This window comes from Anomaloglossus baeobatrachus, chromosome 1 (assembly GCF_048569485.1).
Source record: "Anomaloglossus baeobatrachus isolate aAnoBae1 chromosome 1, aAnoBae1.hap1, whole genome shotgun sequence".
Lineage (NCBI taxonomy): Eukaryota > Metazoa > Chordata > Amphibia > Anura > Aromobatidae > Anomaloglossus > Anomaloglossus baeobatrachus.
Genome location: NC_134353.1, coordinates 663,208,917 through 663,235,847, shown reverse-complemented (window position 1 = coordinate 663,235,847; position 26,931 = coordinate 663,208,917).

Sequence of the window (26,931 nt, the reverse complement as noted above, 5' to 3'; positions counted from 1 at the left end):
AATAATACATCAAAATCTATATTGTACTCTCACAGTAGAAAAGCATATAGAAAAATATTTAGTATTCTCACAGTTGAAGGGCATAAAAATTGAAAGTTTAAAAATTCCAAAACTTTCGCATTTTTTGTCAACCTTTCAATATTTTCTTAAATAAATGCAACTGATATCAACTAAAAGGTGAAAACACGGTAGGTGGTAAAGGGGTTGAAGTACCCCAATCTTTCGAAAGTCCTAATAGGTGCTAGGAAGTTCAGTATATAGAGCAATACTTCACCTTTGAGGAACTTAGCATTGTCTAATATACAGAAATGAAGACGGTCATTACAAAATATTTTGGCTGTGTGCACTCACTGTATTTTTATCGCTTTTTATGCATTTTTTAGTGCAGTTTTGTCACAAAACTGCAAGCAAATCCTTATTCGCGCAAATTGAATGAGAATCCTGAAGTGTAGTGCATATGTTGAGTTTTTGTTTCTTGCAGATTTGGTGCAGACAATAATCTGTAGCATGTCAATTCTTTCAGCATTTTTGCCTGCTTTTTTTCACCATTGCCAGCAATAAAAAACACCAGCAAAAAATGCATAGAAACGTGGCAAACACGTGTTTGTGCACTGCGTTTTTCCTGCCAAGAGGTGCAGAAATGGTGCAGAAATGTTTGCTACCAAATACTCAACATGCGCATTTAACCTTACACATTCAGGGTCAGATCACATCCAATCAAGGGATTGTTTTCATCTACTCTAAAGATGATTATACAAGTTGGCTAAATCCGCCTTTCAGCAGACTCATTTTACCACCTAATGGATATTTGTTTTTTTTGGCAATCTTTCATTCAGCAGATATCAGAGAGATATAGGATTCAGCAGTAAAATGTCAACATGGCTGTTCTTTGATTTAGGTAGGAGTCACACTTGCGAGTGACTCACACGAGTCTCACATTGGCATCACCCGGCACGGCCGCACACGCTCCTGACAGGAGTCGGTTGGCTGCATGTATTTCTTTGCAGCTGAGACACTCCTGTCCAGAGAGCGCAAGTCTTGCCTGGTGATACTGATGTGAAACTCGCGCGAGTCACTCACAAGTGTGACTCCGGCTTTACAAGCAACAAAAGTCACTGCACGGTTTGTCATAGACTTAATTTTCCTTCACTGGTTGATAAGAGATGCATGCTCACCTGAACCGCATGTCCATGTGTTTGGTGGGATGTCTGTAATCACCTGAAAAATTGTAATTCCTAAAGATAATAAATATGCAAGCACAATTCCTTTACTACTTATTGTTTTCAATACTCAATGTTGAAGCAAGGGTCAACCAAAGGGTCAACCATCGTGTAATGGAAGGTATCTAGATATACAAATATATTCATGCCTATATGAATCATAAGTTCAAATACCTGTCATTTTTTAGTAACCCATTTATCTTTGACTCCCTTGAGGCTAACAATCTTTAAACACTCCCCTTCTATTCCTAGGTCTCCCTTTTCACTAGTTATTATGAGACTTGCAATCATTTTCTGCTTGTTAGACATGTTTTCTGATCTATAAACACCATATTAAATATGTGAATCTCATTCTTCTAGTTCAGACTTGTCATTGTACATTGACTTAAGGAACATAATGCAATATACACTTATCTTTCTCAGTAGGAAATCATTTACATGGAGTGAGAGAAAAATCAAAGCTTTTAAAAATGCAACTAGTCTTAATTTCTTTTAGAAACTGTAAATTTGAAATTTGATCAATATCCAGGGTTCAATATGGCTTACTTATGGGCAGTGGTGTAACTATAGTTTGATGGGCCCCGAAGAAAATTTCAGACCTGCCCCCCCCCCACCCCTCTCCATGTACACCGACACTTGGGGTATGGGATAATGACACTGACACTAGGGCTACGGGACAATGACACTGACAGTTGGCTATTACCCTCAGCACCCAGGTTTCCCATGACCTGAAATCCCTCTATCAGCACCCAGCTTTCCTATGTTCTGATATCCATCTTATCCTTGGCACCCAGCTTTCCAATGCTCTGCTATACATCTTTCCCTCAGCACCCAGCTTTCCCATATCAGAGCATGAGAAAGCTGGGTGCTGAGAAAAGATGTATAGCAGAGCATGGGAAAGCTGGGTGCTGAGGGAAAGGGCCTTTTTCTCTAAGCACAAAACGTTCTCATCCCCTGCTTGTATCTTTGTCCCCCCTTGTATATAGTTCTCCAAATACTATAATGACACCCACATAGCCTTCCATATAGTATAAAGGGTCCTACATAACCCTTCATATATTAGAATGCACCTCCATAGTCCTCCATAGATTATAATGCATTTCTCATAGTTATCCATGTATTATAATTCACCCTATAGTCCTCCATATATTATAATGCACCCCAATAGTCCTCAGTATATTATAATGCACCCCAATAGTCCTCCATGTATAAAGTAGCCCTCATAGCCCTTCAATTATTATAATGAATTTCTCATATTTCTCCATGTTTTATAATTCACCCCATAATTCTCCATATATTATACTGCACCACATAGGCCTCCATGTTTTATATTGCACCCCCATAGTCCATGTATAAGGTAGGCTCCATAGTCCTTCATATCTTATAATGTAGCCTCCATAGTCCTATATTTATTATAATGCAACCCCATAAAACTTCATATTGTATTATGCAGCCCTATACTCTTCCATGTATAATGCACCCCTATATTCCATGTATAAGGTGTCCTTCATTTTGTATTATGCAGCCCCATACTCCTCCATGTATAATGCACCCCTAGTCCATGTATAAGGTGTCCTTCATGTTGTATAATGCATCCCCAAAGACCTCCATGTATAATGCAGCCCCATAGACCTCCATGTATAAGACACCCCTATAGTCCATGTATAATGTGTCTTTCATGTTTAATATGCAGCCCAATAGAACTCCATATATAATGCAGGCCCCCAGGCCTCCATGTATAATAATGCAGCCATCCTCCCAGGCCTCCATGTAAAATAATGCATCCAACCTCCCCAGACCTCCATGTATAATAATGCAGCCAGCCTCCCCAGGCCTCCATGTATAATAATGCAGCCAGCCTCCCCAGGCCTCCATGTATAATAATGCAGCTAGCCTCCCCAGGCCTCCATGTATAATAATGCAGCCAGCCTCCCCTGGCCTCCATGTATAATAATGCAGCCAGCCTCCCCAGGCCTCCATGTATAATAATGCAGCCAGCCTCCCCAGGTCTCCATGTATAATAATGCAGCCAGCCTCCCCAGGCCTCCATGTATAATAATGCAGCTAGCCTCCCCAGGCGTCCATGTGTAATAATGCAGCCAGCCTCCCCAGGCCTCCATGTATAATAATACAGCCAGCCTCCCCAGGCCTCCATGTATATTAATGCAGCCAGCCTCTCCAGGCCTCCATGTATAATAATATAGCCAGCCTCCCCAGGCCTCCATGTATAATAATGCAGCCAGCTTCCCCAGACCTCAATGTATAATAATGCAGCCAGCCTCCCTAGGCCTCCATGTAAAATAATGCAGCCAGCCTCCCCAGGCCTCCATGTATAATAATGCAGCTAGCCTCCCCAGACCTCCATGTATAAAAATGCAGCCAGCCTCCCCAGTCCTCCATGTATAATAATGCAGCCAGCCTACCCAGGCCTCTATGTATAATAATGCAGCCAGCTTCTCCAGGCCTCTGGCCACCGTGTACTCACTAATTTATATAAAACAACAATAACAAGTACTCATCTCTCTCCTCGTTCCCCTGTTGCTCCGCCCTCACCTCTCCTTGTTCCCTCGTTGCTCTGTCCTAACTTCTCTCCTCCTTCCACCGCTACTACATCCTCACCTCTGTCCTCGTTCCCCCGCTGCTCCAGTCAGCATCCTCCCGTCCTGCACTCTGTGCTCTCAGCACAGCAGTCACCCAGGAGTGAAGTCACCGCGCAGGCACAGGGGGAGAATGACGATGCATCGAGCGGCGCCAGCCGCTCTATGTTTCATCATTGCTATGCGTGATGACGGAGACAGGGGGCCCGGTGTCAGCAGCGGTGGCACCGGGTCATATAGCGGCCATGTGGTCTGCGACAGATCAGCGCAGCTCCTCTCTCACTGAAAGTAGCTGGCTGCTGATCTGCCAGGCGGCCGCGGGCCCCTAACCTGCCGGCCCTGGTCGCAATGGTGACCTTCTGCGACCGTAGTAGTTATGCCCCTGCTTATGGAGTATTTTGCTGATCTGGCACATCGGGGCTCTGGAATGGCACCCACAACCTATTCAAACAATATCTGCATTCCAAAAGCCAAAGGGTGCTCCTTTTTTTTATGGATCACTGCCATGTGCTCAAACACTAACATACAACCACTTAAGGGATATTGCTGCATTTAGCAAAAATTGCATAACAAATTGTGAAGTCCATTTTCTGTAATTTTTCATTTTCACAGACGAACAATATAAACAATAAGTGAAACATCCCTTTCTGAATTTCTTGATGGTGTAGTTTCCAAAATGGGGTTACTTGTGAGGGTTTCTGCTTTTCTGATACCTAAGTAACTCCACAAATACAACATGGTGTCCACAATAATTTCCAACTAATTTTTAATCAAATAGAGCTCTTCTCTTCTTAAGCCGTGCACTAAAACATTTGTTTTCATCCACATATTGCATTTGATCACATTTGGGAGAAATTGTACATTAAACTTTGAGGTTCATTTCACACTCAGTATGATGGTATACACAGCTCTCCACTTAGTATGATTGCATTAAAGCAATGCACAGCCCCCACTCAATGTGATAGTGTAGCGCCCCTGAAACCCTCAGGGCACTACAGGGAACTGCATCCTCTTGGGGATGCAAGACCTACCCCCTGGGACCTGGAGTACCAGTGCCAATTCCATCCAAACACGACCAAAATACTAGTTCACCACTCCATACTGGGCATAGAGGGTTTACCATATAAGGGGATGTTCGCCATGGGAACGAGTCCCTGGGTATAGCCAACCTGGTGGGAGGGGTCAGTCAGTCAGTAGTGAGGAGAGAGTCGAGTAGCACACAGGAGAGGTGTGCGGACATGCCTGAGCTGGGTTCGTGTAACGGTGACCCCAGGGGCACAGGAGAGAGGTCACCAGGACAGGTAACGGAGATACCGCTGGGAACAGAGCACGCATATGTGGCGCCCCAGGACCTGGTCGCCACAACAGCATTGCCCACCCAAAGGGTTAATGCTGAGCCTGGAGGTAATTGGGAGATCTATTGGCCAGTAAGTTAACACCCAACACAGTTCTCCCTCCGGCCAGCAGGGGGAGCTCTGAACCTGGAACTTCAGGGAGCATTCCTTAAGTCTGGCTGAAGGGAGGAAGTAGTGGTTAGTCTGTAGGGAGCAGTAGAAGTGAACAGACGCAGAGTGAGCTGTCCTGTGAATCTGGGGCCTGGAGCTAGAGTAGCTTGGTCCAGAGAAGCAGGAGTAGCTGAGAGGCAGCAGAGAGACTCGGACATCGGAGTCTGTGGCCACCAGGGCTTAAACATATTCCCTGGTAGCCGAATCCGAAGGGCAGGAGAGCTGCAAGCCCCTGGCCCAAACATCCCAAAGGTACAGCTGCAGCATCAGGGCCCGGTGTGGACTCCAGCAGAGAAGCACCAGAGAGAGGGCCTGCGCAGCCTGCTACAGAGGGAAAGGGACGTACCATCAGTCCCAGCAGAAAGAGGGCCATTGCTGGATTCAGAGAAGCAGGGTCCTATGATAACAAAGAAAAGCACAGGAGTAGGCCTCATACTCAGCTGGCCAGAAAGATCACCCCAAGTACTTCCAGGCCGACCGGATCCCCATCACCACCTGTAACGGTCTCCCAGGACTGGACTGTGTTCGAAGTAAAAGAGGAAAAGGTAAAGAGACTGTTGTTTATGCCTGATTCTTTCATTGCCTGTCGGCCCTGCACCGTGTTAGCCGCACAACCCCATAGACTCTCACAAGCACCAACAGCGCCCCGGGCATTGCTCCACCTGTGGGGAGCAGTACCAACATTGCTGCCACATCATCACCCCGGAGGCCTTACACAGCAGCGGCGGCTTAATAGCCGCAGACCACAGGTGGCGTCACGAACACAAACTTTATTACTTCAAGCCACATATTTTACTGACACCCACCAGGGCCACGGAGCCGGGCCCAGCCACCACTGACTATCACCGGACCAGTTCTGCCCGGCACCGGGTGTCCCATAGCCCTGGGGTGGGCGAGTCAACTTTTGGCGTCACGAACAGGATTTCGTGCCCGGTCCCACCGGGTACTGTGCGCCTGCAGGAATTGTGCTTAAAAGACTGTGTACTGGTTGTAAATTGCCGCCGCCATTAGCCGCGCCGAGCGCAGGAAGAAAGGGGGCGTGCCTGACAAAGAGCGCGAAGGGAGCGCGCCATCAGAGCAGAGCGCTGTTAACCCCGCGCGACCCAGAAGAAAATTTGAAAAGTGAACGGAGCCTGGTAAGGTTCACTAAGGGGGAGGAAGATGTCCGACTCAGAGGGAGAGCAGGTGGCTGCCATCGCCCAAGGCGCCGCAGCACCGGCCGAAGCAGTCCCAGTCGCCGTCGCCCCAGCCCCCACTGTAGCGCCGGTAATGCCGATCACCATGCCGTACATACCGGGAGCAGAATGGCTGCCGCAGTACTCCGGGGAGTCCCATACCTTGAGTGACTTCAGAGAAAGCCTGCACAGCTTATTCCGGGTGTATCCACTGACTGAGAGCCAGAAGGTGGGCATAGTAATGGGACAGCTAGCCGGCGCAGCCCAGCGTGAAGTGAAGTCCTGGCCTGATACAGATAAAGGGACAGCAACCCAGATACTGGCCAAGCTAAAGAGTACTTTTGACACCTGCACCGCAGCAGAGATAAAGATGAGATTCTTTGGGTGCAAGCAGCGGGCCACAGACAGCATAAAGGACTATGCCTTAAACCTGCAAGAGGCCCTGAAAGCAGTTAAACAGGTGGACCCAGAGAGTGTACGTGAAGAAGACAAACTCCTAACTGAGCAGTTCATAGAGGGGCTCCTGTCAGATGCCCACAGGACCCAGCTGCGTATCCTGGTCATGCAGAACCCTGCTCTGGACTTTGCAAAGTTTAAGGACCAGGCCATCAGGGTACTGAGAGAATCTACACCGAATGACCCAGTACCCCTCCGGCCTCTTGCTATCACGTACCCCGGGGTGGTGCCTGCAACACGAGCCACTGCAGGGGCTGAGGCGCAGTCCCTGGATAAGGATCCCACTGCAGAGCTCAGACAGCAGGTCCAGGAGCTGACCAAGACTGTGGCTGCCCTTGCCAAGACCGTGCAGTCTCTACAAATGACCCCCTCGCCTGCAAAAATCGAGTTGGCCTCCAGCCCAGATGACGTCCCATGGATGCGACAGAGGAGGATTCCGCCGACCCGAGGAAAAGACACAGACCGGTATGATTCAACGGGACAACCGATCTGCCGCCGCTGCAGCCAGGCGGGCCACATTGCACGACGCTGTCCTTTAAATGGGCTGAGCCTGGGGCCAGGAGCCAACCCCCAGGTGTAAGGAAGCCCGGCTCAAACCCCAGCCGCAGCAAGTATGTGGGAGGACGACCGGTCCTTCCCATTGTGCTGGATGGGATCCCTTTGAATGCCCTCCTGGATACGGGGTCCCAGGTAACAACCATCCCCCACAAACTGTACAAAAGATATTGGGCTGATTCAGACATTGACCATGGCCCAGATGATGATTTAACAATTGTGGCCAGTAATGGTCAGCCCTTACCTCAAATTGGGTACAAAGAAGTAACCATTAAAGTGGGGCGGGTGGAATTGCCATGTCAGGGGATGATAATTGTAGATATTGATCGCAAAGAATCTGATCCACTGCTAACCATTGGTACAAATGTGATAGAAAATTGTATTGCCGAAGTGATAATTTTGTTGCAACAGGCGTCTGAAACTGCCAGCTCCGGGCAGCAGCGTGCCCTACAGAGGGAGATCAGAGCCCTGATGAGGAGGCAGCAGGTAGAGCTGGCCGGAGGAGAAATTGGCAGTGTGAGGGTAAGTGACCCCCTCCCCATTGCAATACCCCCAAGAAGTGAAATGTTGATATGGTGTCGGGCAGCAATAGGCCTCAAGGGTCAGGATTACCATGCCTTGGTAGAACCGGTGTATTCAGACAGTAGGCCTGGAGTCCTGATAGCCAGAGGGGTAGCAGACGTTCGCAAGGGGAGAGTGCCCGTCCGTGTCTTGAATTGTGGGGAGGAGGAGGCCAAATTGCCCCGGTACGCCACTGTAGCAAAACTGTACACTGTCAGCAACAATACCATTAAAACAGTGGAACCCTTGATCCCGTCCGACCAGGCGGAAGACAATGGCTCCAAGGGGCAGCTGGAAGACTGGTGCCAAAAATTACATGTAGGCACCGACTCCACCCCCTCGCACCAAAAGCATGGGGTTTACCGGGTGGTACAGGAGTACGAGCGGGTCTTCAGCAAACACCCCCTAGATTTTGGGCAGGTGAAAGGGGTTAAACATCAAATCCCCACGGGTGACCATCATCCCATTAAAGAGAGATACCGCCCTGTACCCCCCGCACAGTATCAGTGTGCCAAGGAAATGTTACGAGAAATGAAGGAGGCTGGGGTTATCAGAGATAGTTGTAGCCCCTGGGCAGCTCCACTAGTGCTCGTAAAGAAAAAAGATGGTACAATGAGAATGTGTGTAGATTACAGGCAAATTAACCGCATTACACATAAAGATGCTTATCCACTGCCCAGAATAGAGGAGTCACTAACAGCCTTAAAGTCAGCTAACTATTTCTCCACCTTGGATCTCACCAGTGGGTATTGGCAGGTTCCCGTGGCAGAGGCGGACAAGGAGAAGACTGCATTCACGACACCAATGGGCCTCTGTGAGTTCAATTGTATGCCATTCGGGCTCTGCAACGCCCCAGGGACATTCCAAAGGTTGATGGAGTGCTGCTTGGGCCACCACAACTTTGAAACCGTGCTGTTGTACCTGGATGACGTCATAGTCTACTCCAAGACTTATGAGGACCACCTGAAGCACTTAGCAGAAGTGTTTGAGTCCTTGTCGAAATATGGCCTGAAGATCAAGCCGTCCAAATGTCACCTCTTGAAGCCAAAGGTACAGTACCTGGGTCATGTGGTCAGCGCAGAAGGTGTGGCACCTGATCCGGAGAAAGTCACTGTAATCAAGGACTGGCCAAGACCCACCACAGTGAAGGAGGTGCGGCAGTTCCTTGGACTGGTGGGCTACTACCGAAGGTTCATTGATGGTTTCACCAAGATAGCAGCGCCCCTTCAAGATCTCCTGGTGGGCCAGCCAAAGCAGGCTAAGAAGCAGAGCCCTCCATTTGAATGGAGCAGCCAACTAGAAACATCCTTTGTCCGGCTGAAAGGGGCTCTCACGGGAGAAGAAATTCTGGCCTACCCTGACTACAGCCAACCGTTTGTACTGTATACAGACGCCAGCAACGTGGGACTGGGAGCAGTTCTGTCCCAGGTACAGGGAGGCAGAGAGAGGGTGATAGCGTACGCCAGTAGGAAGCTTCGGCCCACAGAAAGGAATCCAGAAAACTACAGTTCCTTCAAGCTGGAGTTCCTCGCTATTGTTTGGGCAGTGACTGAACGCTTCAAGCACTATCTGGCATCGGCCAAGTTCACCATCTTCACGGACAACAATCCGTTGACACACCTGGCAACAGCCAAGTTAGGTGCGATGGAACAGCGATGGATGGCCCGGCTGTCTAACTTTGACTTTACCATCAAGTATCGGGCTGGCAATAAGAATAACAATGCTGATGCGCTGTCCAGAATGCTTCACTTACCCGAGTCTGGAGAAGACCTGGATGAACTCGAAGAGATAGAGTTACCGGCTTTCCATCACCAAGGTGTTTCCCAGTGTGAGCATGCTGTGGGAGTGAAGCGCTCAAGCCAGCACGAGGTCTCGGTCAACCCATTACTCCACCATAATTGGGAAGAGACACAGAACGGTGACCCGGCCGTGCGATTGGTCAAAGAGAAGCTAGCGCAAGCTGAGACCCATCTTGGCCCAGACGCTCCAGAGGAAGCCCAGCAGCTGTGGAAGGAGAGGGGACGACTGTTCACCTACCAAGGCAAGCTCTGCAAGAGATATGTCAACTGGCGAACAAATGAACTTGTCTGGCAGATAGTGGTTCCGCAGAGGGATGCTCCAATGGTCCTAGCAGCGTATCATGATAACGCAGGACACTTCGGGTGGAAGAAGTTGGAGGCCCTACTCCGTGATCGGTTCTATTGGGTGCACATGAGAAAGATGATCGAGAAGTGGTGCCGAGACTGTGGCCCGTGTAACCTGAGGCGGAAGGATGATGCCAGCCAAAGGTCTCCCCTACAGCCAATTGTCACGAAGCAGCCCCTGGAGTTGGTGGCCCTGGACCACGTGAAGTTAACACCAAGCCGGTCAGGCTATGTGTACGCCCTCACCATTGTGGACCATTACTCTCGTTTCCTGGTAGTAGTGCCTGTGAAGGACCAGACAGCCAGAACAGCAGCTAGAGCGTTCCAGGCATCCTTTTGTCGACCTCACGGTTATCCGGAAAGGGTACTGACTGATCAAGGTCCTGCATTCGAGGCCGAAGTGTTCCAAGAGTTCTGTAACATGTACGGCTGTAAGAAAATCCGAACCACACCGTACCACCCCCAAACCAATGGACTGTGCGAGAAAATGAACCATGTGGTTATTGATATGCTGAAGACCCTACCGCTGGAAGAAAGGAACCAATGGCCAGAGAAGTTGCCAGATCTGGTAGACCTGTACAACCATATCCCAGTAAATTCGACCAACTGCAGCCCCGCTTACCTGATGCGAGCCAGACCTGGCAAGTTGCCTGTAGACTTTGAGATGGGGACTGTGTCGCCTGAGGCGGTTCAAGAAATAGAGGATTGGGATACAGAACGGCAGCAGCGGTACCGTAAGGTCCAGGAGTGCGTAGAGAGGAGCCTGTCTCAAGCAAGAACGAGACAAGAGCAGCATTACAATCAAACAGCCCCAGCAACTCCCTTAGCACCTGGAGAACAAGTCCTCAAGAAGAAGCGGAGGACGCATAAATTGGATGATCAGTGGGAAAACGAGCCCTACACCATTATCCCCTCCAACTTTGACAATAGTAAGGTATGCCTCATAAGCAAGGATGAAGGCAAGACCTATCAAGCAATTTCTCGAGACCGCCTGAAAGCGTGCCCTGAACGGTGCAGAATCCAAAAAGAAATGGAAGAAGTACAAGGAAGTCCCCAAAGTCAAGAGAAAGAAGGGGAGATGATTCAAACCATCCTTGGAAAATTCCCCAAAACTTGGACCCGAATAAACAATGCCATAGTGGTACCAGTTTTGATGTTTCCGCAGTTGGTCGAGCCAGAAACAGAAAAGGTTCCGGATCCACCTAAAGAACCGTCCGCTCCAACACGAGATGACACGCCAGCAGTGGAACAGGAGGATCAACCCCCTGTCAGTGGTGAACCTGTCATACCCTTGGCGACTCTTAGACCACATAGGCAACCATCACGCTTACCTATCGGGGTTAGGCCCACCTGTAGTGCTGAGGTAGAAGACACACCAAGTAGTCAGGGGCAAACACCAGAGCTACGCAGGTCCCAACGCAGCACTCGGGGACAACCCCCTCCAAGGTATAGAGAGTCAACTGTATAGGGGAAAGAGAGGGAGTACTTATTAGAATGTAAATAGTTATGCAAAATGTCTGTAATGTTGTGTACAAAATGTTTTTCTTTTTCTTTGATTGCAAAAATGGACAATTGGGCCACTGGACTATGGGTGGCCAACACCTAAATTGTTCATAGTTAGCATTAGTGTGTTCAACACCCCTGAAGGAAAACCCGTCCGGCGTGCATAGAGTGGGGTCATCAATGCTCTGACGCACGCCCAGAGCCTACGTTGGGGGTTTGATCGCGGCGGGTCCCCCATGGAGCAGTGTAATGGACACCTGGCAGGGAGCCGCACTGGACTCTTATAGTAATGTTTAAGTTTGTAACGTTCAAGTAATGCGCCTCCCATAATGGGATGAAATGTTCTAACATGTTATGTTTGTTTCTACAGTCCGGGAGTACTGAATTTAACTAAGGGGGAGTGTGGCGCCCCAGGACCTGGTCGCCACAACAGCATTGCCCTCCCAAAGGGTTAATGCTGAGCCTGGAGGTAATTGGGAGATCTATTGGCCAGTAAGTTAACACCCAACACAGTTCTCCCTCCGGCCAGCAGGGGGAGCTCTGAACCTGGAACTTCAGGGAGCATTCCTTAAGTCTGGCTGAAGGGAGGAAGTAGTGGTTAGTCTGTAGGGAGCAGTAGAAGTGAACAGACGCAGAGTGAGCTGTCCTGTGAATCTGGGGCCTGGAGCTAGAGTAGCTTGGTCCAGAGAAGCAGGAGTAGCTGAGAGGCAGCAGAGAGACTCGGACATCGGAGTCTGTGGCCACCAGGGCTTAAACATATTCCCTGGTAGCCGAATCCGAAGGGCAGGAGAGCTGCAAGCCCCTGGCCCAAACATCCCAAAGGTACAGCTGCAGCATCAGGGCCCGGTGTGGACTCCAGCAGAGAAGCACCAGAGAGAGGGCCTGCGCAGCCTGCTACAGAGGGAAAGGGACGTACCATCAGTCCCAGCAGAAAGAGGGCCATTGCTGGATTCAGAGAAGCAGGGTCCTATGAAAACAAAGAAAAGCACAGGAGTAGGCCTCATACTCAGCTGGCCAGAAAGATCACCCCAAGTACTTCCAGGCCGACCGGATCCCCATCACCACCTGTAACGGTCTCCCAGGACTGGACTGTGTTCGAAGTAAAAGAGGAAAAGGTAAAGAGACTGTTGTTTATGCCTGATTCTTTCATTGCCTGTCGGCCCTGCACCGTGTTAGCCGCACAACCCCATAGACTCTCACAAGCACCAACAGCGCCCCGGGCATTGCTCCACCTGTGGGGAGCAGTACCAACATTGCTGCCACATCATCACCCCGGAGGCCTTACACAGCAGCGGCGGCTTAATAGCCGCAGACCACAGGTGGCGTCACGAACACAAACTTTATTACTTCAAGCCACATATTTTACTGACACCCACCAGGGCCACGGAGCCGGGCCCAGCCACCACTGACTATCACCGGACCAGTTCTGCCCGGCACCGGGTGTCCCATAGCCCTGGGGTGGGCGAGTCACATAGGGCCCTAGGTCAAGTGCAAGTTTTAGACTGTTTGGAAAATACCTGCCTGGTGAGGACACCTTCACGGACTTCACCGAACCAAATAATCTGGGGGCATCAGCAGTAAACTAGGATTGGGGTTTGGACACTTACCTCCCCACAGGGTCCGCACTTCCCGTCCTACGGAGGAGACTGTACCCCAAAAGAGACAGTCGGTGACCCCAAACGCTCCACGCTATGGGGACCTAATCAACTGAGAGTGCTGGGGACAGACCAACCTGGGTCACTACATTGGCACTGGTCCAACTCCTGGGTCCACAATAAGTAGACTGTTAAAAACAACCTGGTGTGGTCTCCGTTATTGCACCATTACATCTCCCAGGCACAGCCCTACCTGTGGGGGGGCCTACCATCACAGCTGCCACTACCAACAGCCCTGGGAGTACCCACATTCAGCAGCATTGGTTCTCCATCCTTAACAGCAACCTGCAGATGGCGTCACATGACAACAAACTCTTAACTCCCCTGGAAATACTCCCATTAACAAAAGATTAACAACAACAACATTAACAACAGAGCACGAGAGCGGGCAACGGCCACCAGAGTGACATTCCCATTTGTTACTGCCCGGGACCGAGTACCCCCTTCTCTGGGCGCTACAATAGCCCTGCACTCAAAGGAATGTATCACACAGTGCCTAACTCAGCATTATCACACCCACAAACCCTACTCAGTATTAAACTCCAACAGCCCTTAGCTCAGTATATTGGCCCCCACATCTACTGACTCAGTATTATGGCCCTACAGTCTCCCTCAGTATGATAACCCCTACATCCCCTACCTCATTATGATGACCTCCATAGGCCCCCACTCAGTATTAGGGCCCCACAGCCTTCAACACCATATGATGGCTCCCAATAGCCTTTCAATCTGCATGATAGCCATAACACCCAGACTCATTAAGTTGAATCCCACTGCCCCCATTCAGTGTGATGGTTCCTACAGCCACCCACTCAGTATGATGGTTCGCACAGCCTCTCGCCTAGCATGATGACTACCACAGCCCCTCACTCAGTATGTTGTCAACCATAGGCCCAATTCATTAAAATGACCCTTAATATCCCCCACTTTGTATGATGATATACACAGCCCTCAATTAGTATGATTATGCCCATATCCCCACACAGTGCGATGGCCCCCATTGCTTTCCACTCATTAATATGACTACAACAGCACCTCACTCAATATGATTGTCCCCAATAGTACCCCTTAGTATGATGGCTCCACTGTCCTCAACTCTGTACAATGGCCCCACAGCTCCCACTCAGTATGAGGGACTCCATATGACGGCATACATAGGCCCTAACTCAGCATGATGGTTCCAACAGCCTTTTGAACTGTATAATATCCCTCACAGGTCCTAGCTCTGTATTATGGACCCCACAATCCCACACTCAGTATGATACCCCATAGCACTCTATTCAGTATTATAGCCCCCCACTCAGTATGATTGCCCCAACAGCACTCACTCAGTATGAAGCCCCTCTAGCCCTCATTTAGTATGAAGCACCCAACTTAGCGATGTCACTTGTGAAAGCCCCCCCCCGTCATTTGTGCGTAACGGGCCAATCGCTGCCCGTGGCGTGCAATATCGCTAGGACGCGTAACACGTACTTACCTTCTGTAACACGTACTTATAGTCCCCCACTCAGTATGATGGCCCCAACAGCACTCACTCAGTATGAAGCCCCTCTAGCCCTCATTTAGTAAGAAGCACCCTACTTAGCGATATCGCTCGTGAAAGCACCCGGCCCCATCATTTGTGCGTCATGGGCCAATCGCTGCCCATGGCGTACAATATTGCTAGGACGCATAACACGTACTTACCTTCCTAGCGACGTCGCTGTGGGTGGCGAACAACCTCTTTTTTAAAGGGGAGGTTCGTGCGCCCTCACAGCGACGTCACACAGCAGCCCGCCAATATAAGCGGAGGGGCGGAGACCAGCCGCATTAACGACCCACCCACCTCGTTGCCAGAGGACGCAGGAACGCTGCTGTTCATCGTTCCCGGGGTGTCACACATAGCGATGTGTGCTGCCTCAGGAACGACAAACAACCTGCGTCCAGCACTAGCAACGATTTTTTGAAAATGAATGACGTGTCAACGATCAACGATTAGGTGAGTATTTTTGATCGTTAACACTCGCTCATGGGTGTCACACGCAATGACGTCGCTAATTACCCCGGATGTGTGTCATGAATTCCGTGACCCCCGACGACATATCATTAGAGATATCGTTGTGTGTAAAGCCCCCTTAAGTCCCCAATGGTTTCTGCATGAGCTGGGATATCCCTGACAGCAAATTAAACTATGGGAACTCTATCCTATTCTGCCTGATTGGCCGTACAGTGCTTCACATTCCTACAAAATAACTGAATGGCAGAGCAGAGTACAATTTACCTAAAGAAGGAAAGGTGTCCTGAGATAGAAAGTGATCGCATAATGAGTAAAACAAACAATGAAATACAAAATACAAGAGAAGGTATACACTGCTAAAGAATATGTCACCCTCTTTCTAAGGCCCCTTTCACACGTCAGTGATTCTGGTACGTTTGTACTTTTTTTTATACGTACCAGAATCACTGACATACGCAGACCCATTCTAATCAATGGGTCTGCTCACACATCAGTGATTTTTCACTGAACGTGTCTCTGTGCAGCGTGCACCCTTGGCCGTGATTCTGCATGGAGACATGTCAGTTTTTGTCTGGCATCACTGATGACCCACGGACCACACTATGGTGTGATCCGTGTGTGATCAGTGAAACACGTACAAGAAAATCACGGACATATTAAATATTAAAAATTTTCAACTTACCTTGCCTGCGATTCGCTGTGCCTGCTCCGCTCTCGGCAGCTCCTGCCTAACTCATGAATATTCATGAAAGCAGGAATTGCCGACCAGGAAGTAGGTGCTGAGAGCGGTGGGCGGACGCTGCAGAGCCAGAGACTTCAGCACCATGGACAGCAGCAGTGAAGGCAAGAGAGTAATGTCCATATGCAATCACGGGATCACAGATCACGGACTGCACATGGACAACCCACGTGTGCCGTGAATCACGGAACACGGAGGGACATGTGCGTGTTTTACACGTCAGTGAAGAACGTCAGTGTTTTTCACTGACGTGTGAAACGGGCCTAACAGCGAACAATGAAGGCAGGTACAGAGTAAAGAACATAAGCAGCAGAGAGATGATCTCTAACTGGTCTTCACTGACTGGCATAAACAAATGGCAATATGGCTTGGACTTCTAAATGAGAATATCATCAGTAGGAAATACTAGCAGAGGGAAATTATTTAAAGCCACATCCGAAAGGTGGTTGTGCAGACAAACGATTAAATGAACACACCTGTTTTTCTAATAGAACTAAAGCAAGGATAATGGAAATTAAACACCAGATGAAAAGGTGTGGCTCAGTGGACAGAGAAGCCAACCATTAAGTGTGAGGGCCCCCACAAACCCCCACTCATTATGATGGCCCCCAGTCCTCCACTCAGTATGATGGCCCCACTGCACCAACTCAGTATGATAGTCCCAACGGCCCTTCACTCAGTATGATGGTCCCCACAGTCCTCACTCAGGATAAGTGCACCACTGCCCACCATTCAGCATGAGGTTCTCCACATCCCCCACAACTCAGTATGATAGCCCACTACTCAGTATGATGGCCACTACAGCCCCCACTCAGCATGATAGCCCTTACAGTCCCGTACTCAGTATGATACTCTCACATCCATCACTCAGTATGATGGATCCTACTTCTCCCCACTCAATATTATGGATGCCACAGCCATCCACTTAGTATGGTGGTCCGTACAGCCATCCTCTCAGTATGATGACCCAAAAGATCCTCACTCAATATGATGACCTATGGCCTCCCAAACAGTATGAGGACCCGACAGCCACCCTGCCTGATGGCCCTCTAAAAATTGAGAGCAAGGGCTGTATGATGACCCTGTTGATATGGTGTAGGAGGAGGACAAGAAAAAAAAGAAATCATGAACCGTATACCCTTTTTTTGGAAGGGAAGGTGCAAAGGAATACACCAGAAAAAAAAGAACATTTTATTTGGTTTTATGGTCTGCTGTTGTTATCCAGTGGGGTTGAGAAGTCTGGGCCAATTCAGGCATTGTTCAATAGTCATCCTGTCAGAATTTTCAATTGACAAGCAGATACGCCTATGAGTTATTATGCCCCCAGCGGCACTAAAAACATGCGGATAGAACTTAAGCAGGGAGGGAGCAGTGACTGCGGCATGTGAACCTCAGATTTGGCTCAACTCCATGGATGATACATATTATGAAAAGCCACCTAATGCCCCTCTAAAAATCTGAAGAGAGGGTCACATGGTGACCCTGTTGGTATAGTGGAGAACGAAGAGGGCAAGAAAAGAAAAAACAATGAATTGTATACCTTTATTTGAGGGTTGAAAGGAGTGCATGGGAATACCCCAGAAAAAAAAGAATTTTTGGTTTGCTTTATGTTCCGCTTCTTTCATCTGGTAGCCTAGCTATTAAAGCTTTGTTTACACATTGCATTTTTGTTACTTTTTTTGCAGCGTTTGTAATCAGTTTTATGTACATTAAAAGCTGATTTTTATATTACTAGCTAAAGCTATCAGGTTTCATAAATCTAATGCATACAATTGTTTTTTTAGCTAATTGAAAAGGAAAACTGCTGTGTTTTTGAAAGAACACTGTGTGAACTAAAGCGGGCTTTACACACTGCGATATCGGTCCCGATATCGCTAGTGTGGGTACCCGCCCCCATCTGTTGCGCGACACGGGCAAATTGTTGCCCGTGCCGCACAACATCGCCCAGACCCATCACACATACTTACCTGCCTGGCGACGTCGCTGTGACCGGTGAACCGCCTCCTTTCTAAGGGGGCGGTCCGTGCAGCGTCACAGTGACGTCACAGCAGCGTCACTGAACCGCCGCCCAATAGCAGCGGAGGGGCGGAGATGAGCGGGACGTAACATCCCGCCCACCTCCTTTCTTCCGCATTGCGGGTGGGAGGCAGGTAAGGAGAGCTTCCTCGTTCCTGCGGCGTCACACGTACCGATGTGTGCTGCCGCAGGAACGAGGAACAACTTCGTTACTCCTGCAGTAACGATATTTGAGAATGGACCCCATGTCACCGATGAGCGATTTTGCACGTTTTTGCAACGATGCAAAATCGCTCATCGGTGTCACACGCAACGGTATCGCTAATGCAGCTGGATGTGCGTCACCAATTCCGTGACCCCAACAACTTCGCATTAGCGATGTCGTAGCGTGTAAAGCCCCCTTTAGCCTAAGAGGTGGAGGAGGCGGTTTTTTGCTTTTATTCTCTTTTTTTAGTTTGCCTTATATACAAGTCATTTTACAGGAAAAAAAAAAGTTGAAAGCCATGCTGTAGGCAATATATTTTGCCATCAGGGACACTCCAGGCGGACAGCTTTCAACTGAGGTACCAAACTATGCATACTGCCCGGTGTCGATGGTTCGTATTGAACAACATACAACTCTGATTCAGTGTGGCTCCTTCACAGAAGCCTTAATACTACATGAAAGAAAGGCTTGGCAATCTTCTTCCGGATTATACCAAGCAAACTTTATGGAGAGTACAACTAAAGGACTTTGATATAATGCTGCAAGATGTGCCCCTAGGTCGAAGACACTCAACAAGCTACTGAGGAAGAGCCAATGGTCGATCTGTGTATCATCAATCTCATGACGCGCGAGGATCAAAGCCACAAGGATGTCTATGTGCTGATATCGCTTGGTCAAAAGGGAAGAAATAAAGCTGCACAGATATCATAAAGTTTGGAAATTGGAATGTATGAACCGTGAACCAAGGCAAGCTCTACATTTTCAAACCTGAAATGGACAGAACAGGAGTCAACTTACTTGGAATTAGTGAAGTAAGATGGACTCAATTTGGACATTTCAAGTCAAACAATCCCTGCGCCTACTATACTGGCAATGATAACCAAAGAAGAAATGGTGTGTTTATTCTCAACCAAAAATTGTCCGGCACTGTCTTGAAGTACAATGCAGACAATGATAGAGTCATCTTGATACAACTATAAGGAGCACCAACAACAGATGCCAAGGAGGAGGACTTTGAACTATTCTGCAATCAAGTTCAAGAAGAAATCGACAAGATGCCAAAACATTACGTACGCATTATAGTGGAAGATGTGAATGCCAAAGAGGGCCACGGCAAACATGACTTTGTCATTGGAAACTATGGCAGCAGAACCAATTAGTCCCACAGCGGTCTTGGTGGGAGGTTCAATCTTTACAGAATTATATCAAGAATAAAATAGTCTCCAAAGGCCTTAGACTGAATATTATCCCGGCCAAAAGAGCTATATCCAATACAGTACTCACAAAGAGGGAGAAAGAGCTAACAGAGAGTTCAATCCGGTTCATGATTATCCTCCTTGAGGAGGAACAATTAAAATTTGACCAGAGTGCAAAAAAACTAGCAGAATTAACTGAGGTAGCACTAAAGTTGAAAACTGATCCAGACTTTGCACGTAGGGAATCAGCTTTACAATACAATATTGAAAAATTCCTCTCAGACATAAAAAACAGGAAACAAAAACAATTCACTAGAGACCTAAGTGATTTCAAGGAGAAACGCGCCTATCCTTTCTTTTCCAAAGATCCTAGAGAGGTACCTACGGACATCTCGTCATCCGAGGCAGAAACCTCGGACGGGGAGAGAAACCCACCCCCAATTAATAGAGGAGGGAACATTCGTTCCTTTTTTGAACCAAGGGTCCACTCCAGAGCGGTTACGATCTGAGACAGAGAGTGGGACGTTCCCAGTACAGATAAATAGGAATCGTGGGACTATGAGAGGCGAGGTCACTAGACATCCACATTTTAAAAACTTGAGAGATGATAATAATATTATCAATTTGACATCATACAAATTGTCAACAATGGAAAGAAAAGTACTTAGTCTTGGTCTTTCCTATATACCAACTAATAGATTTAGTGAATTTGAATGGGTAAAAGACATTGAGTTGTTTGCCCGTAAATTAAAATGGAGGAAGTTTTTTAAAAAATGTGGATAGCAAACAATGTGAGGATTTAAATATCTTAGAGGAGGACCTACCAGGTATTAGACTATTGACAGACCTCTTAGAAGAAAATGAGAAAACCCCAGGTACAGGACCCTTTACAGATCTCAGGCTAACCAGCACACGTATGCCGCCTCCGATGGACACAAACTGTATTGATATCTTTACTAATCTGGTAAGAGAGGATTTAAAGAATTTAGGATCTAATCTGGGCAATTATGCCAAAAATTTGAATATGGAAGAGAGAGAAACCCTGGACAATCTTGGCCAAAATAAGGACCTAATTTTCAAACCCTCAGACAAGGGGGGAAACCTAGTGATTTTAAATCATGAGTTATATACCCTCATGTGTGAGACCATTTTAAGAGATACCACCACCTATACTGTTCTCCATAGTGATCCCCTACTTGACTATAGAAAACAATTGGAAGGCATTGTGGACATGGCGTTTCTAGGTAACATCATTTCAAAAAATGAAAGGGATTTTATGAAGATTAAATATCCGGTTACACCCACATTTTATAGCTTGCCTAAAGTTCACAAGGGCCTTAGTCCATTAAAAGGACCTCCCATAGTTTCTGGAATCAACTCCTTGACTCAAAACTGTAGCATATATTTAGACAAGGTCCTGAGAGATTTCGTTGTGTCCCTACCTTCATATCTGAGGGACACAATGGATCTCTTGTGTAAACTGGATGGGCTCACGCTAGAGGATGATGTAAATTTAGCATCCATAGACGTAGAAGCCCTCTATAGTAGTATCCCACACACTGTGGGGCTGGAAGCTGTCAATTTTTATCTGGCGAGTCATGACATCAACTGTCTGAAACATAATACGTTCGTAAAACAGTTGCTAGAATTCATTCTAAAACATAATTATTTCCTGTACAAGGGGAAGTTCTACCACCAACTCAGGGGTACCGCTATGGGGAGTGCTGTAGCCCCCACATATGCAAATTTAACCCTGGGTTGGTGGGAGGACACGGTCATCTTCAAGAATGATGAGGACGCACCCTGGTGGAGCCCCCATATACTTTTTTGGGGGCGCTACATAGACGACGTCCTGGTTCTGTGGGCGGGAACTGAAAGTCTTTTCAACCGTTTCATGAAAGAGATTAACATTAACGAGCTGGGATTACGTTTCACTTCAGAATTTCAGAAAAATAAAATTAATTTTTTAGATGTGACCATAAAAAGAGGTTGTAAGGGTAATCTGGTCACTTCTACTTTCCGAAAACCGACAGCCACTAACAATCTCCTACATTGGGACAGCTTCCATCCTCACAGTCAAAAATCAAGGATACCAAAAGGACAATATTTAAGAGTGAGGCGAAATTGTTCAGATGACCAGACTTTTTACCATCAGGCAGGACAACTTAAAAGTCGTTTTTTGGATAGAGGCTATCCCCCACATGTTTTAAATCAACCATTTAATAATGCGATCCAAACTCCAAGGAACAGTCTCCTGGTTCCTAAACGAAAAGAAGATAGTACAGAATTTCGCATAATTGGCAAATATGACAGCCACTCCTTTGCAATACGAAATATTCTCAAAAAACATTGGAGGGTCCTTAAATTAGATCCAGACCTTGGGGATCTTTTACCACCAGAACCTAAAATCACATACCGGAGGGGTAGAAGTATTAAAGATCAGTTGGTGCATAGCGATGTGATCCCTAGACCCTTAGGAACATGGCTCAATAAGAGAGAACAGGGTACTTTTCGATGTGGTAAATGTAGTTTTTGCCGATATATCAATGTGTCTAAAACTTTTTTTAGTGAAGTTACAAAAAAAACTTTCATGATGCGACATTTTGCTAACTGCAAGACTAGCGGTGTTGTGTATATCTTCAAATGTACCTGTAGGCTAGAATATATAGGAAAAACAAAGAGAGAACTAAGGAGACGGATTGGAGATCATGTGGGGGATATCCGTAATGAAAGACACCCCGATTGCCAGGCACATACATAAGGCACATGCTGGGAATTTGGATTGCTTTAGTTTTTCTGTCATGGAAGTGATTGACCCCTCTACAAGAGGAGGAGATTGGGATGAACAAATTTTGCAGAAAGAAGCAAAATGGATCTATCGCCTCAATACAGTGAGTCCCTTGGGGCTCAATGAGCAAATCTCTTTTTCTTGTTTTTTATAGGTTTATCTACTTTTCTAACCTTCCTTTGGCGAGGTGAGGGCACCATTTATTTTGTTCCCTATAGTCTTGTACTGAAAGATAAATCAATAACCTTTATAAATAAAAAACTTTTTCTGGTCTGAAAAGACTTCCTTTAATACTTCCTCTAGATGCACCAGTGTTCCTGTGGACCTATGATAATTAATAAATCTGTCGTTACTAAGCCCATTGTTCTAGGATGTAGAATTTAGGCTAGACAATTATTTTTATCCATTCATTTTGGATGAAATATCAGAGATTTATACCCTTTTGGTCCCTAGAATTTTGAGGTCCAAAAATTAGTCGCTAAAATATTTAATTAAGTCTCTAACCTTTTTCTGCCACTTGTTTAATTCTCCGAATATTTCAATCCTTTCTCCCCTTGTCTCCCGGTCCCTCCTCTTTCCTTCCCTTTTTTGAGGTTTCCCTTCAAATTATGGTTTCTCTAATGCATGGCAGGTTGATAGGCGGAGTTACCTTAGGGGGTGTGTATTTTTGCACCCCCTAGTACTCCAGTATGCTTCCCACTGGAAAGGGGTTTGTTTTAATGTAGGTTGAGGCTAGGTTGCTTTTCTGGTTTATCCTGCTGACCAATTTTTTTTTTTTTTCTCATGCGCACGCACGACCGCAATGTTTTTTGTGGCGGGCGCGCCATTGTGGATAACACTCACATTTCTATGCACGCTCTGCTTTGAAATGCGGAGTGCATGCAACTACTATTCATACTGTTTGTTGGGTTTTTTTGGGGTTTTTTTGGCCACCTCCCTTTCCTATAACGTACGTTCCACAATGGAACGCACGCGACCAGCATTTACCACCTCTTTTATTTGGCCACCTCCCTTTTTCCTGTATCGTGCGTTCCACGGCGTAACGCACGCTATCACAATGTACCTCTCCCTTTCATCGGATAGAAGGTGAGTGGTTGAACTGCGGGCGTGCGTTCCGCAGCGATTCACACAAACTACTATGTTCCACACATCACAGTTGAGAAATGCAATGTGGTATTAAACTTAGAAAGGAATCACTGCCTTGGAATAGATATGGAGAGATTGCTAAGACACTTAGGGAGGAGCATGGGCCTTTAACAAGGGGGAGGAGTCTTTGGTATAAAAGGTGCCTGCATGCATGGTGGAAACACCAGACCATGCCTGATTTCTGACAGGAGAGGAGGACTTTTATCCACAGCCTTACATCCTTACAATCAGCTGAAGGTATGTAGTTTAAATCCCTGGAACAACTTTGAAATGTTATACAACAAAGTATTATCTTTTTGTGAGGTTGATCTAGTCCATTTTATTTATATTTCTTTCAGGGGACTTCTGTGGTTATTTAAACCCTCCATCCCCCTTTTGTCTCTTCTTATCAATATAAAAAGTAGACTTACTTCTGATGAAACATGCAGTAAGTTGATTGTGGTTTGTGTTAAATGGTTGCAATGTCATTTGAAGTATCTGGGGTATTTTTTATACTTCTCATTAGAGACATTCTATGGTGGCTGGTCCTCCCCTCCTCCCCCCCCCTCTTTTCTTTTCTCTACTGTTGCATTAAAAAGGGTCTTATGATTTCCCTTTTTTTTGGTCACCGGAATGTTTTTCCTGAATGGATTTATAAAAACAACTGATTAACCATTGAGGGGTTCACTGACCTGTGAGTAACAGTTTCTTGTTATATACTGAGGTCCTTATACACCTTATGGAGAATTTTGTAAGTGGCATAAGAGAATGTTCTATATATGTGAAAGAATATTTTTCTCTTTTTCATTCTATAGGTTATGGGCTGAGAGCCCTCTGTTGGGAAATATTGCATCAGAGTGAGGCTATATTTATGAATGGAAAAGAGGTCCCACTGATGAATTCTATTACATTGTAAAAATATCTTTTATTTGAAGAATGAGAATCTAAACTGATATATTACAACGTGTGATACACTATGGAACATATGTAATATTTATACCCCTGATGAACCTCCACCCAAGGAGGCGAAACGCGTTGGGTAATATTTCTTGGGGCTAACTTGTTTATGCTTTTTTTGACATAAAAAGAATACTGTATGTTTATTTTATCCCACTACAGTACTCTATAATTATATCTTCTTACACTGTCCTACCAATAATACATATAGTTCAAGTTTCTGTATTTGAGAGATATATGCCAAATCTATCTATAAATTTACATTTTATGTAAGTCTCTTTTTCAATGCATGGTTAATTATTGGATCTGGATGATAATAATTCTGTATTAAAAATGTTTCTGCAATGAATTTTAAAAAATTGATGTATCATCATTTGTAAAGTTGACTGGTGGAGTGATATAAGCCTTTCCCACCATTTGCTGGGATATACCGCTGGCTGGTCCACTAGACTATTTCATATTGTACTTTAGACCCTTAGGGTATTTTATATTTTTCTGAACACCCCCCTCCCCTCACTTCATGTTTCAATATATTGATATTTAATAAAAGTTTAACTAAAAAAATTTTAGGAGTATTTTTTCTGTGATTATAACTATGTAAGTATGTAAAAAAAAAAAAAGGACACACAGGAAACCTCATAAACCTATGTTGATGTTGGGTCATGAGGTAATTTTGTTTCATTATCCTCGGACAGCATCTCTTAGAAAATCCTCAAAAAAATTTCCAACATTAGAGGTTAAACTTGCTGTTTATAATGTCCAGGCTAAGATTTTGTCCCCTTTCTTTATATCTGCACAACATTTGCTCTGTGCCACTAGTGTGGTACAGTCCCTGTTATTATGGAATCTTTGAATATTAGAAATAATGGTCTGTCATGTCATATCGTGTTACATATTTTATGCAATACTATGGCATATATGTCATCCTAGTCCAGTGATTTCTCTACTTTGTTGTTTTTAAGACAACACCATACCTCCTGCAGGGTTAAGCAGGTAACATTTAAGGGAGAATTTATGGTAATTGTAGGAAAGGAGAAAGATCCAATTTCCGTGATGTAATAAAAATGGAGAGACTTTATTGAATTAAAATCCAAAAAACATACATGAAGACATCATGAAAGATAAGCCAGGGGTGGCTGCCAGAATGGCTGCACTCAGTAATCTAAGTGATACATTGTTGGATTCAGAGTCTATTTGCCAACAGCATGCTGCTCTCAGATGAGGTAGCAAAAAACAGCTGACAGATTCCTTTTAAACTATATTATTTGATGACCAGAAGGCATGGAGTGTGTACACAATTTAACAGGTTACTGTCAATTTTGGATAACCATTTGGGCCAGCAGATGTGCCTCTGTATGGCTCCACTGGCACATAGGTGCCAATAGTGTCAATGCTTTCACCTGGTGTAGCTATTATGTATGTACGGTATAATCAGGAGAAAGTAAAACAATATTTTAACATTTTTTTTGTAATATTATTAATTCTAGTTTTACAGAATCTATGGACAAATCCATGACCACAAAACATATTCACATGTGTGGGTAAAATTGTAAAAGCTTTGGTACCCACAGGAGTGCAGTATCTCCCTGAATTATAAATATATCATATTTATGGGTAGTATGTTTAGAATGCTTGAATGATGTTCAGTAAGATGGCGGCCATAATGTTTTTCTAGGAGGCTCCTGGGAGAAAATATGACCGACAGCAAAAATGAAGGATAAAACTCGCTGGCCTATGAAGACAGCGAGCGGTGGCAGCAAAAAGTGTGGTGTGGATGTGTGAAGTGGTAGTGATGTGCACTTAGTTAATTTACAGCCTATTGCGATAGATTAGTAGATGAGGGAGTGTCGAAAGCGGATTCCCCTTTACAGTAGCATCCGAGGCACGTATGTCATGAGAGAGTGGTGTTCATGGCAAATTGGTGGCAATGGTAATGGTATTCCTGACAAATTCGAGGCAGCAATCAGATAATTCTTTATCAGAATAGTAAATGTCTGAATTATTTTTTAACCTTTGCAGTTACTGATGAATCCTTGCGAGGAGCGTCCCGTCTACGAGGGCAAAAGCAGTGCTTAACTTTTCTTTTATATCTTTTATTTGGTGAGTAACTGCAAAAATACTATAAGAAGCATGAGAAAGCTGTGCTAATTCATCTGTGTGAAGAGCAAGGTCTCAATAGAATGAGGGTATTGCACAATCTACCCTCCCGTGCAGTATCCACCTCCCTCTTGGTTATGGGTCCCTAACCAAATGGTGTTGCCTACAACAGCAAATCAAATCCTAGATACACCCTGCCCCACACCCACCAGACACACCAGTGGACGGCTTAAGTGCAATAGAGTCGCCCACCTGGGGGGTCAGGGAGGGGAGGTGAGGAGTGTAGTCAGTAGTCAGGAGTGAGGAGGAGTGAAGTAGTTGAGGGGGTGGAGAGTAGCCCTCGCGCTGTGAGGAGCTCTGAGGAGATCGGGAGCGGTGACTCCCATAAGAAAACTGTCTAGGTTGCAGATGGTGGTCTGAGCCTAGAGGAGTCGGACCCCC